This window comes from Pan troglodytes, chromosome 6 (genome assembly GCF_028858775.2).
Source record: "Pan troglodytes isolate AG18354 chromosome 6, NHGRI_mPanTro3-v2.0_pri, whole genome shotgun sequence".
Classification (NCBI taxonomy): domain Eukaryota; kingdom Metazoa; phylum Chordata; class Mammalia; order Primates; family Hominidae; genus Pan; species Pan troglodytes.
This window is the reverse complement of record NC_072404.2, coordinates 98913709-98927821: the sequence shown is the minus strand read 5'-3', so window position 1 is coordinate 98927821 and position 14113 is coordinate 98913709.

Sequence of the window (14113 nt, the reverse complement as noted above, 5' to 3'; positions counted from 1 at the left end):
TTTCACTATATTGATTCGTTCAATCCATGAGCATGGAATATTTTTTCCATTTGTTTATGTTCTCTCTTATTTCCTTGAGCAGTGGTTTGTAGTTCTCCTGGAAGAGGTCCTTCACATCCCTTGTAAGTTGGATTCCTAGGTATTTTATTCTTTTTGTAGCAATTGTGAATGGAAGTTCACTCATGATTTGGCTTTCTATTAATGGTGTATAGGAATGCTTGTGATTTTTGCCCATTGATTTTGTATCCTGAGACTTTGCTGAAGTTGTTTATCAGCTTAAAGAGATTTTGGGCTGAGACGATGGGGTTTTCTAAACATACAATCATGTCATCTGCAAACAGACACAATTTGACTTCCTCTCTTCCTATTTGAATACCCTTTATTTCTTCCTCTTTCCTGATATCCCTGGCCAGACTTCCAATACTATGTTGAATAGAGTGGTGAGAGAGGGCATCCTTGTCTTGTGCTGGTTTTCAAAGGGAATGCTTCTAGTGTTTGCTCATTCAGTATGATATTGGCTGTGGATTTGTCATAAATACCTCTTATATTTTGCGATATGTTCCATCAATGCCTAGTGTATTGAAAATTTTTAGCATGAAGGAGTGTTGAATTTTATAGAAGGCCTTTTCTGCATCTATTGAGATAATCATGTTTTTTGTCATTGTTTCTATTTATGTGATTGATTATGTTGATTTATTTGCATATGTTGAACCCGCCTTGCATCCCAGAGATGAAGCCGACTTGACTGGATAAGCTTTTTGATGTGCTGCTGGATTCAGTTTGCCAGTATTTTCTTCAGGATTTTCACATTAAATTGCATCAGGGATATTGGCCTGAATTTTCTTTTTGTGTTGTGTCTCTGGCCAGGTTTTGGTATCAGAATGATGCTAGCCTCATAAAATGAGTTAGGGAGGAGTCCCTCTGTTTCTATTATTTGGAATGGTTTCAGAAGGAAAGGTACCAGTTTCTCTTTGTACAGAGGATTAGAATTCGTCTGTGAATCCATCTGTGCCTGGGCTTCTTTTGGATGGTAGGCTATTAATTACTACCTCAATTTCAGAACTTGTTATTGGTCTATTCAGGGATTCGACTTTAGTCTTAGGAGGGTGTATGTGTCCAGGAATTTATCCATTTCTTCTAGATTTTCTAGTTTATTTGCATAGAGATGTTTATAGTATTCTATGATGGTAGTTTGCACTTCTGTAGGATCACTGATGATATCCCCTTTTATATTTTTTATGCTGTCTATTTGATTCTTCTCTCCTTTCTTCTTTATTAGTCTGGCTAGCAGTCTATTTTGTTAATCTTCAAAAAGCAGCTCCTTGATTCATTGATTTTTTTGAAGGGTTTGTCGTGTCTCTATCTCCTTTAGTTCTGCTCTGATCTTAGTTATTTCTTGTCTTCTGCTAGCTTTTGAATTTGTTTGCTTTTGCTTCTCTAGTTCTTTTAATTGTGATGTTAGGGAGTCAATTTTAGATCTTGCCCACTTTCTCCTGTGGGCATTTAGTACTATACATTTCCCTCTAAATACTGTTTTAGCTGTGTCCCAGAGATTCTGGTACATTGTGTCTTTGTTCCCATTGGTTTCAAAGAACTTATTTATTTCTGCCTTAATTTCGTTATTTACCCAGTAGTCATTCAGGAGCAGGTTGTTCAGTTTCCATGTAGTTGTGCAGTTTTGAGTGATTTTCTTAATCCTGAGTTCTAATTTGATGGCTCTGTGGTCTGAGAGACTGTTATGATTTCTGTTCTTTTGCATTTGCTGAGAAATGTTTTACTTCCAAATATGTGGTCAATTTTAGAATAAGTGCTATGTGGTGCTGAGAAGAATGTATATTCTGTTGATTTGGGGTGGGGAGTTCTGTAGATGTCTATTAGGTCTGCTTGGACTAGAGCTGAGTTGAAGTCCTGAATGTCCTTGTTAATTTTCTGCCTTGTTGATCCCTCTATTATTGACAGTGGGGTGTTAAAGTCTCTGACTATTATTGTGTGGGAGTCTAAGTCCCTTTGTAGGTCTCTAAGAACTTTCTTTATGAATCTGGGTGCTCCTGTTTTGGGTGCATATATATTTAGGATAGTTAGCTCTTCTTGTTGCATTGATCCCTTTATCATTATGTAATGCCCTTCTTGGTCTTTCTCGATCTTTGCTGGTTTAAAGTCTGTTTTATCTGAGACTAAGATTGCAACCCCTGCTTTTTTTGCTTTCCATTTGCTTGGTAAATCTTCTTCCATCCCTTTGTTTTAAACCATGTGTGTCTTTGCATGTGAGATGAGTCTCCTGAATACAGCACACCAGTGAGTCTTGACTTTATCCAATTTGCCAATCTTTGTCTTTTAATTGTGGCATTTAGCCCATTTACACTTAAGGTTAATATTGTTACGTGTAAATTTGATCCTTTTATTATGATGCTAGCTGGTTATTTTGCCCTTTAGTTGATGCAGTTTCTTCATAATGTTGATGGTCTTTACAATTTGGTATGTTTTTGCAGTGGCTGGTACTGGTTTTTCCTTTCCATATTTAGTGCTTCCTTCAGGAGCTCTTGAAAGGCAGGCCTAGTGGTAACAAAATCTCTTAGCATTTGCTTGTCTGTAAAGGATTTTATTTCTCCTTCGCTTATGAAGCTTAGTTTGGCTGGATATGAAATTCTGGGTTGAAAATTATTTCTTTATGAATGTTGAATATTGGTCCCCACTGTCTTCTGGCTTGTAGGATTTCTGCAGAGAGATCCGCTGTTACACTGATGGGCTTCCCTTTGTGGGTAACCCAACCTTTCTCTTTGGCTGCCCTTAACATTTTTTCCTCCATTTCAATCTTGGTGAATCTGATGATTATGTATGTGTCTTGGGGTTGCTCTACTTGAGGAATATCTTTGTGGTATTCTCTGTATTTCTTGAATTTGAATGTTGGCCTGTCTTGCTAGGTTGGGGAAATTCTCCTGGATAATATTCTGAAGAGTGTTTTCCAACTTGGTTCCATTCTCCCTGTCACTTTCAGGTACACCAATCAAATGTAGGTTTGGCCTTTTCACATAGTCCCATATTTCTTGGAGGCTTTGTTCATTCCTTTTCATTCTTTTTTCTCTAATCTTGTCTTCATGCTTTATTTCATTAAGTTGATCTTCAATCTCTGGTATCCTTTCTTTCGCTTGATTGATTTGGCTATTGATACTTGTGTATGCTTCACAAAGTTCTCATGCTGTGTTTTTCAGCTCCATGAGGTCATTTATGCTCTTCTATAAACTGGTTATTCTAGTTAGCAATTCTTCTAACGTTTTTTCAAGGTTCTTAGCTTCATTGCATTGGGTTAGAACATGCTCCTTTAGCTTAGACGAGTTTGTTATTACCCACCTTTTGAAGCATACTTCTGTCAATTTGTCAAACTCATTCTCCATTTAGTTTTGTTCCCTTGCTGGCAGGGAGTTGTGATCCTTTGGAAGAGAAGAGGCATTCTGGTTTTTGGAATTTTCCAGCATTTGCATTGTTTTTTCCTCATCTTTGTGGATTTATCTACCTTTGGTCTTTGATGTTAGGGACGTTTGGATGGGGTTTTTGCATGGACATCCTTTTTGTTGATGTTGATGCTATTCCTTTCTGTTTGTTAGTTTTTCTTCTAACAGTTAAGCCCCTCTGCTGCAGGTCTGCTGAAGTTTGCTTGGAGGTCCACTCCAGACCGTCTTTTCCTGGGTATCACCAGCAGAAGCTGCAGAACAGCAAAAATTACTGCCTGTTCCTTCCTCTGAAAGCTTCATCCCAGAGGGGCATCCACCTGATGCCAGCCAGAGCTCTCCTATATGAGGTGCCTGTTGACCCCTATTGGGACGTATCATCCAGTCAGGAGGCATAGGGGTCAGAAACCCATTTGAGGAGGCAGTCTGTCCCTTAGCAGAGCTCCAGTGCTGTGCTGGGAGATCCGCTGCTCTCTTCAGAGCCAGCAGGCAAGAATATTTAAGTCTGCTGAAGCTGTGCCCACAGCTGCCCCTTCCTCTAAGTGCTCTGTCCCAAGGAGATGGGAGTTTTATCTATAAGCTCCTTACTGGGTCTGCTGCCTTTTTTTCAGAGATTCCCTGCCCAGAGAGGAGGAATCCAGAGAAGCAGTCTGGCTACAGTGGCTTGGCAAAGCTGCGGTGGTCTCCACCCAGTTCAAACTTCCAGGTGGCTTTGTTTACACTGTGATGGGAAACCACCTACCCAAGCCTCAGTAATGGTGGACGCCCCTCCCCTGACCAAGCTCGAGCATCCCAGGTCCACTTCAGACTGTTGTGCTGGCAGCAAGAATTTCAAGCCAGTGGATCTTAGCTTGCTGGGCTCTGTGGGCATGGGATCAGCTGAGCTAGACCACTTGGCTCCCTGGCTTCAGCCCCCTTTCCAGGAGAGTGAATTGTTCTGTCTTGCTGGCATTCCAGGTGCCACTAGGGTATGAAAACAAACTCCTGCAGCTAGCCTGGTGTCTGCCAAATGGCTGCCCAGTTTTCTGCTTGAAACCAAGGCTCTGATGGCGTAGGCACCCGAGGAAATCTCCTAGTCTGCAAGTTGCGAAGATGGTGGGAAAGGTGTAAAATCTGGGCCAGAGTGTACCCTTCTTCAGGGCACAGTCCCTCATGCCTTCCCTTGGCTAGGGGAGGGAGTTCCTCAACCCCTTGTGCTTCCTGGGTGAGGTGACAACCCACTCTGCTTTGGCTTATCCTCTGTGGGCTGCACCCATTCTGGCTGGCAGGATGGCAGAATAGGAACAGCTCCGGTCTGCAGTTCCCAGTGAGATCAATGCAGAAGGTGGGTGATTTCTGCATTTCCAACTGAGGTACCCAGCTCATCTCATTGGGACTGGTCTTATCTCATCTTTCTGGTCCTTTCCACCTGTGCTGGCTTTCCTTGTTCTGAATGCTGAGCACATCAGCTGCTGTCCATCTCCTGGCATTTAGAGGGCAACTTGGGATCTCAGGTTGTCAGTCAGACATCCTGGTGCTATTGGGATTGCCTCAAAGGTAATTCTGAATGGAGCTACCATATAGAGAAAAGCACTTTGGGTCCTCGGAAAAAAATGGATAACCAGCAGAGTTGTAGAATTTTTGAACTGAGCATGATGATCTAATCAGCTCTCCTCTATAATCATAGATGAAAAGACATGTTCATGATATAGTTTTATTAAGAAAAATTACAATAATAATTTTTACTAAAACAAGACAAAAAAGCAATGTGGAATATTGATTGTAAAATTCCCCAACTATATGTATATTATACATATAGAAAAGTAAAATTGCACAACTATATTTATATTTTGATCTCATTTTTAGTGGAAAACTAGACACACCTGTCTATAAGAGCATGATTATTATGGGCAAACATAATTCTAGGACCTCTATATGTATTATACCATTTAATCTTTATAACTGCCTTATTCATTAGATGTGATTACCAACCCAGTTGCCAAAATGAAGGCATTGCTGTGAGGAGAAGTTAAGTAACTTTCTCAGATTTGCAGAACTGCTAAGACTAGATCTGAACTCAGAGGATTTGAACTCAGGCAGACTAGCTGCCTAGTGGTATAGTATTAACCCTTCGTTACATTGCTATTCTCATACATATAAATTCACAGGAAAAGGCCAATACTAGTGTTTACACTTGGAAAGTGGATTGAGAAGTAGGAAAGGTGTGAATGGGATTTTACGTTTCGCTAAATATAATTCTATTTTCATTGATTTTTTCTTTAATTAAATGAAATTAAGAAATACTATTAAAATAATCAAGGTTTTTTCCTGTGGATCAATGCCTATGCACTGTAATAATTTGTTTCTGATACTTATGAATATATTACAATCTCAAATCTACAGAAAAGTTGCAAGTGCATTGTAAAGCCTTATTTTCCATGATGATATTTGAGGATATGTTGCTTGCTCACTTGATGTTCTATAACCCTTGAATATTTTAGTGTGTATTTTCTACAAACAATATATTCTTCTACATAATTACAATAGCCATCAATACGAGGAAATAAACATTGGGACATTACTGCCATCTAAACCTCAGACATCATTCAGGTTTCATCAGTCACACCAATAGTGACCTTTAGAGCAGAATGATGGAGTTCAGAATCATGCATTGCATTTAAATATTCCTCTTTAGTTTCTTTCAATCTGAAGCAGTTCCTCAGTTTTTCCTTAGCTTTCATGAGCTTGAAGTTTTTAAAGATTCCTGTACATTTATCTTGTGGTATGGCCTTCTACTTGGAGTTGGCTCATGTTCCTCATTAAGTGCACGGGATGCTATGTTTTTCTCATTGCACTCTATCAAGTGGCAAAGTATTTTAGTTTATTTAATTATTTATACTGTTGACTTTGATCACTTCATTAAGGTGGTGTCTGCCAGGCTTCTTCACTGCAAAGTTGCTCATTTTCTCCTTGTAATTAATCAGTATTTTATGAGGATGTACTTTGAAACTATATACATATCCCATTTCTCATTAAGCTTTCAAATTTTCCATTTATTTATGTATAACAGCATAGACTCATGATTCTTATTTTAGTTGATGGGTTATCCCCTATTAATATTATTATTTATTTTGAAGTTTAAATTGTCCATTTGGTTGGCTCCTATATCCTTTTAACATGCTCCCTCTTTCTTTGACAATTTTCTAACTTTATAGTCCAAAATATTCTGGGTTTACCCTTTTTTTTCCCCGCCTTATCCCTGTTTCTGTCTCAGAGAAGTAGCACTAGATGTGTTCATTCCTTAGAGTTGAGAAACATGAGATTTTTTCCTGTAAAAATTCAGGCATCAACTTCTGGATGGAAGTCAAAATTAAAATGATGATCTAAGTAAGGTATAGTCTATCAAAGACAAGTCTAAACAAGACTGTTTGCAGTGCAGTTTAGATATATTCCAAAGTGCTTCTCAAATACTTTTTTTGGAAAAGTACTTTTCTTCTCTTTTGCCATCACCAAGAAATTTTGCTTTCTGAGGACTATTGATCTGTAGTTGCAGCCGTTCCAGATCTCAAGACCTTGGGTGACATTGTTGAGCTAACAACTGTAGACAAATACACAACAAAAGTAAAGATTCTCAAGAGTGAGAGGATGAAGGATATGCAGATTTTGTCACTGTCTTAGTCTTTGATCCAAACAAAATAACTTTTCTTTCTACTGATAATTTTAAATATGACCTCAAGGCAGAATTGCCCAGGTTGAAAAGTAGTGTTTATTGTTCTTTATTGTGACTTGCTACAAAATCAATAAATGTTATTGGGTAAAAATTATCAGATCAAGAAAGTATATTTCAACCGGAAATATGAATACAGAAAATAGTCATCGATTGGCTTTCTAAAAATAGAAGAGTTATGAAATACCAAAAAGAAGTCTTGGGTGTTATCTCAGTTGATGTTAATGCATAATAAATCTTTAAGATATTATTATTATTTTATAAACTATCCTCCAACTAGATATACTCTACCTTAAAATTCTGCAGTTTTACTGAGAAATGGTAGATAACATGTTAAGTGTTTTGTAGCTAAAGAAGGTATTCATATATATCATTTCATATTCTCCTTGAACAGCCTGGTGATACAAGTATTATTAGTCTCATATCAGTGTAAATGGAATCTCAGAGAGTTAAAGCGATTAGTCTAAGGTACTAATTGGCAGAGCAGCAACTTCTAATTCCAAGTTACCTCTTCTCTTTTTCTTACCTCTTCACACCCTTTCTTCTACTTTTTCCTTTGACGGTTCTCAACTACTTTTTTAAAAATCCCTGGGTTTAGTTTACCAGATGTGACATGTGAATCATCTGAAACTGAACAAAGTAACCTTATGATATTAAGAAGATTGCATTAATGGCTTTTTTTTTTGGTAATTAAAGTTTTTTTCTTTTTTTCTCAAAACAGGTAGAATCAATAGGCACAGAATTGTCTCATACACAATAAATTATGTTGTATTTCATGGGGCTTGCTAATCGTAAAAAGTGAAAAATTGTGCTTTGTGGAACTTTTTACTAGCAAAAGAGAGGTGAAGTCTACAAATCAGAGAGAGAAAACTAAAAACTAAAAGTAAGATGATTTCTAACAGGAGTCATCATGGCAGACAAGATTCTACAGGCAGAGAGGGCAGGCTGAGATTTGACTAATGGTGAAATTCAGATGTTGATAATTAATCATTTATTCTAGTGTTGCTTAGGCTTCTCTTGTGTCAAACACTGGTTACAGCTTTTATAAGGCACTCAGTTTAATGAAGAACCAAAGGGCAACCGTAGCGCCATGTTTTGTTTTGGAAATTTTGATTATTTGGGTACGTTATACAAAATGTTTCCGTCAACTGATGAGTTAAAATATCACATCTAACCTCTTTGGTCACATTAGGCTCAAGACAAGAGGGGAACAAGACTTCATAGCCTCTGTTTTAATTAAGTGATATCTTCATAGCACTCCCAAATGCTTGGGCAGCTAAACGATAACATCTTCAGCATTCACTCTTTCTCCAAATTGCGTTTTCTATGAAAGCAAGACAAATGAAAGACATATTTTCTTAACTACCATATGCTGCTCAGAGCACCACAGTTTGTGAATTTTTAAGTGAAAATGGAAATTATTTTTATTTCCCTGATTTTTATTTGCATGTTTCATGCCCCAAACCGGTGTGTCTTATGATCAAATGTGACAGATAGAAGTAGTAACCCATTTAAGAGTGACATATTGTGTTACACTCAGCACATCTCTAGTTTAGAGAAATAAAGAACAAAATATGCAAACAGAGGAGGGAAGACTATCATTTATCTTCATTTTCCCCCATAACCAAGTTAAAATAAAGGTAAAGCTACATGCTATGACTCCGAATATGATTCAAAATAAATAAATTAACAGGGTTAGTTTTCTTTTCCTGAATACTCTACCTCAACTTACTAAACTGCTCTTCTGAACACCCTCTATGAAAAACAAAGAGAAATGAAGAAGCCACACAAAATAGTAGAGAAAATAGAAATAGTCTCATTTAAAAATCTGATTTGTGTTTTCATCTGTGAAAAACAAATTGCCTTTTAGTTTAATTTCTTTATACAGAGGTTCAGAGGCATCATTTAAGTTACTTGGAATTATATCAAATACTGCTGACCAGTTCAGCTTACAGACTCGTTTGATTATATTTGACTCCTAAATCTGTATTCAAATACATCGTTTTCATTTCTATGAGAAAGAAAAGGAGATTCATTGTTCCACATTCTTTGTTGTATCTAAAATTAGGTTTTGGGGGGCATATTATGTTTCCTCATAAATAAATGCATGCAGAAATAAAAACTTCTTTGTTCTTATCTTGGAAGATTGGAATATAATGCAATTTTCCCTTTTGCATTTTAAAACAGTTTTAATAGGATATCTTGCACTGAGTTCCCTTGAAATAAGTTTCTGAGATGAGCATTTGATACAGGTGGTGTTTTGGGGAAGGTAATCTCAGAATGATGAGTAGAGAGATGAAGAAAGCAAAATGCAGAAGGGGAAACAAATACAAGCCTATGTAACTGAGTTGCCCGTGACTATGAGCAACTAGTACTGTCAAGCAGAAAATTCTGAGAAGTCTTATAAAATATCTATTAAAACTATCTACTCAGGTGATAAAAGACAAAAACATCTGACCATTATTTCCTGTACTCTGTGGATCAAAGCTGGCACTGAAAGTGTTAATTACTCTGGACTTTCTGCATGTTTATATATGAGTGCTGATCAGGATGCTACAGGGTTTCATTTACAAGAGTGTCAGAGAAGTTTCATAGCAGAAACCAAGAGGTGCCCATTGTGTTCTGAGGCAAGGATCTGCTTATCACTTTGTAAAATACATCTTTTTGAGGGGTTCTCCAGAAGCTCCCTCCAGCATCTTATGCATGACGGCTAAGGCTAGTATCATGACATCCACTTGGTCATATTGCCTTAGTGATAGAGAAACTGTTACCCTAGTCTAGACCTGTGGCCTGAACTTGGAACTATAAAGCAGTATCTTCTGAACACTACTTTAGACTAGTAGAGTTCCATGTCACCCATTAATATAGGAGTCTGCAAGCTATGGCCCATGTTCTAAATCTGGTCTGCCACCTGTTTTATTTTTAAGTAAAACGTTATTGGAACACAACCATGCTAATTTGTAACGGAATACTTCCAAAATTCCACTTTTAAGCATTTCCCTGTACTCCTGCCTCCTCCTCCTTTTTCTATTAATTCAGCTGGACAAATTTACTATTTTCTTTTCTGTTATCAATCATTAGTTTCATCTTCCAATTAAAATTCCAGTTCAAGATCTGGTGTTTCATCAAAATTATTAGGAAAATCCTTATTTCTTGACATTTCCCCTTCTTATTCACCTGGCTGAACTGCAAATCTATTTAATCCAACACTTCTTCTATACTGCAATTATATCTGAAAAGTTGAATTTTGCTGTAGAAAATTATTCAATCAGGTTACACGAATTATCTTTCCATTTATACCCACACAGCTGAAATGGGTAATCAACATATTCAGACAGTTTTTTACATTTCCCCAATAAGTGAGAATTCCCATTCCCAGGGACAACAATTGTATTTTTCTTCTCTCTTCCAACCTCTCCAATCCCCTAGCTACTCTCAGATGAGATCTTCACCTCATATTTGCTTATCAAGATATAGACAGGAATGATTTAATCTTCCTGTAAACAAACCTATAACCTACTGAATTTGTAACGCACATGCTCTGTTTCTCTTCCTGACACTACAAAGAAGTGTCTGTGGTCCTACTAAAGGCCAATCCTGTACTTGTGACCCAGATTTTCACCCTCCTTCCTTCCTAAATATTTCAGTCTTTCTTGACCCGTCCTTTCTCTCTCACACCAACAATTTTTCTGCTATACTGAATAATTAAACCAATGTGCTTTGGTATCTCGAATCTTGCAAGAAAAAAACAATGCATTTTAATCTAAAAATCTCCACTGTTTATGCTACATTTTATTCCAGCATTTGCCTTTTTTTCTCACCTTTTCACAGAATAATTTAAAAGTAATCTATCTTGCCATCTCTTTGTCCTCATCTCCCATTTTCTTTCAAATTCTCTTTGATCAGGCTTTTGTCCTCTATGCTTTGCTGAAGTTGCATTAAATTCCCTAGTGTTCTCCCTGCTTCTTTGTTGAATTTCACACAGTTGACAACTACCTGATTCCTGACTTTTTCTTGCTTTTTCTGTGATAGTACATTTCTTGTTTTTTTTTTTCTTAACTTTTTGAACCTTTTATTTCTTGGTTGTAAGCTCTATTTTATTACTTCTCTAAAATGTCTTTCTATTTAATCTTAGTTGTATTGCTTAAAATACTATAAATTGGGTGATGAGTTCCAAACATATGTCCTCTTGTCTAACTTTTCTGCTGAGTTCCAAATTCATAAACCCAGCTGTCACTTGAATGATTAATAGGCATCTCAAGTTAAACATGTCTAAAATAGAACTTTTTGATTTGTGCCTCTCACCTCATAATGTGATTTTCCATCAATCTTTCCTATTTCGGTAAAAAGTACTATTATTCACTCAGTTTCTCAAGACAAAAGAACAAGGACCCTGTCATCATTCTTAATACCTTTCTTTCCCTTACTACCACTACACACACACACACACACACACACGCACACACTTAATCCAGTGCTACATCATGCCAGGTCTACCTCTAATATACATACCAAATTTTATCACATTTTGACTTCTTGTTTGTAAGTGCCTAATTATCATGTTGAAGCTTATGAGCCCTTGGATGGGTATAATTTTATTGGACATTTTTCAATTGTCTTAGGACATTTTATGCTTGTATAGAGAATCTCGAGGCCAATTTGATTTCTCTTCCTTGTAAGTGATTTGTTTGTTATACCTGGATGCCTTTAAAATGTTTTTATTTTTTATTTATTTTTTATTTTATTGTTTTGAGACAGAGTCTCACTCTGTCACCCAGGCTGGAGTGCAGTGGCCTGATCTCGGCTCACTGCAAACTTTGCCTCCTGAGTTCAAGCGATTCTCCTGCCTCAGCCTCCTGAGTAGCTGGGATTACAGGTACCACCATCACGCCTGGCTAATTTTTGTATTTTTAGTAGAGATGGGGTTTTACTATGTTGGCCAGGTTGGTCTCGAACTCCTGACCTCAGGTGATCCACCCACCTTGGCCTCCCAAAGTGCTGGAATTACAGGTGTGAGCCACCACGCCCGGCTGAAAATGTTCATCTTAAAATTTAAATACTTAATGAAACTACGTCACTGTGCTGATTTTTGTAATCAGAAATGAAGTCTGGTCATGTCAGTCTACATAATAAAAAATATAAATATCAACAGAGCACATATCAACTATATTGTTGGAGGCTAAGTTATTTGTCATATTTTTAGCCAGTCATGGACTCACTTTGAGTTTATTCAAGCCAACTAAATATTAAATAAGGTCCATGTCCTCCAAGGAGATACAAGGGAAACCCACTCTTCTAACTATGACAGGAAATTGGAGAAAGATTTAGCTGCCATTCACCAGTTAAGAAGAAATCAGCTAAAATTTTAACACGTTCTTAAAGGCCATGTTTAGAACAGCTGGGGAACCTAGGGGAAAAAAAAGAGTTTTCACTCACTTGCAAGCTCTTCCTCAGTGTCCTCAGATTGGGACAAGGCAGAAGATCTAAAAAGGTCATAGAAATGCTGAGGTGCTTGGCAGTTTTGAAAGTGACAGATCAAAAACCTGTACTCTTTCCTGGATTTACCATTTATACAAAGAAAATTCTTACCCAGCTGGAAGAGGAGGAACAAAACTTTTTACTATCAGGACACAGGCAAAAAATCCATTTGTCCAAGAGAGACATATAAGCAAAATGCATCTACAGGAGAGGTGTGGGACCAGTTTTTTTCCCTGGAAGCTACATTTATAATCCACTGAAATCGAGATATAAAGCTCCTGTTCAAGATCAACCACAGATACAAACTCAGTTTGGATGCCAGTAGGAGAAAGGCCAGAAATGCTAAACATGCCTAACTTTTGAGGTATAGGTTCTTAGGACCTGCCTAAGACAGAAGCTGGACAAAGACAACAGAGAAAATCTATCTTGCCTAAAACAAAAGCCTAGCATTGAGAAAGAAACAGCATCAGTCTAACACTGAGGGAGGATGTGGAGACTCTTAGCTGTAGCACAGGACTGAAGGAACTGTTGAAAGCTCAGAGTAAGCATAAATGTTGAGAGGATTCTCTAGCTTGCCAAACACACACTAAGAACAAAGTAACAGGCAGACCACCACTGAAGCAATTTGAATCATGATATAAAAAATAAAACTCAAACCAAACTCAACTGGCTACGTTAATCCAAAGCTTATACTAGATGCCTGATGATACAAGAGTTGTGCCTATCAATGAGCAGAAAATCTATCTTTACCAGCTTCTATTCTTCACTACATAATATCCAGCATTCCATAAAAAATTATGAAACATGTAAAGCAAGCAAATAAAATGTGATTTATTTTCAACCAATAAGTAATCACCAAGACCAAAAAAAGGGTGAGCAGTCAAAGACTTTAGAATAACTATGATTAACATGTTAAAGAATTTATTGGAAAAAGAGGACAGCATTTGTTAACAGATAAACAAGGAGTTTTGGCAGAGAGACTAAAACTGTAGAATAAAGTCAAATGAAAATGCTAGAAATAAAAGCTAGAAACACTTTTAGAAAATGCGAGAAATAAAATATCAATATCATTGATAGAGAATTCATGCAGTGGGATTATTAGAAGAATGAACAAAGCTAAAGAATCAGGAAACTTTAATTTTGATCAATAAAAATCCCCAAAATGAAACAAAAGAGAAAAAATAATGAAAAGACCAGAGCATCCAAGAGTCATGACATCAGACTTTTTATCAGAAATTATGCAAACCAGGCCTAAACTGCTGAAAGAAGAAACAACCAGTCAACTTCAAATTCTATTTTTCCATCAAAAAAATCATGAAAATAAAATCATGAAAAATAAAATGAAGGCAAAATAAAATGAAGGCAAAATAAAGGCTGTTAGAAAAAAGTTTAAAAAAATTACCAGCAAAATTGAGCTACAAGAAATATTATTCTTCAGGCAAAAGATAAAAATTTGGATCTGCACAAATAGAAGAAGTGTGCC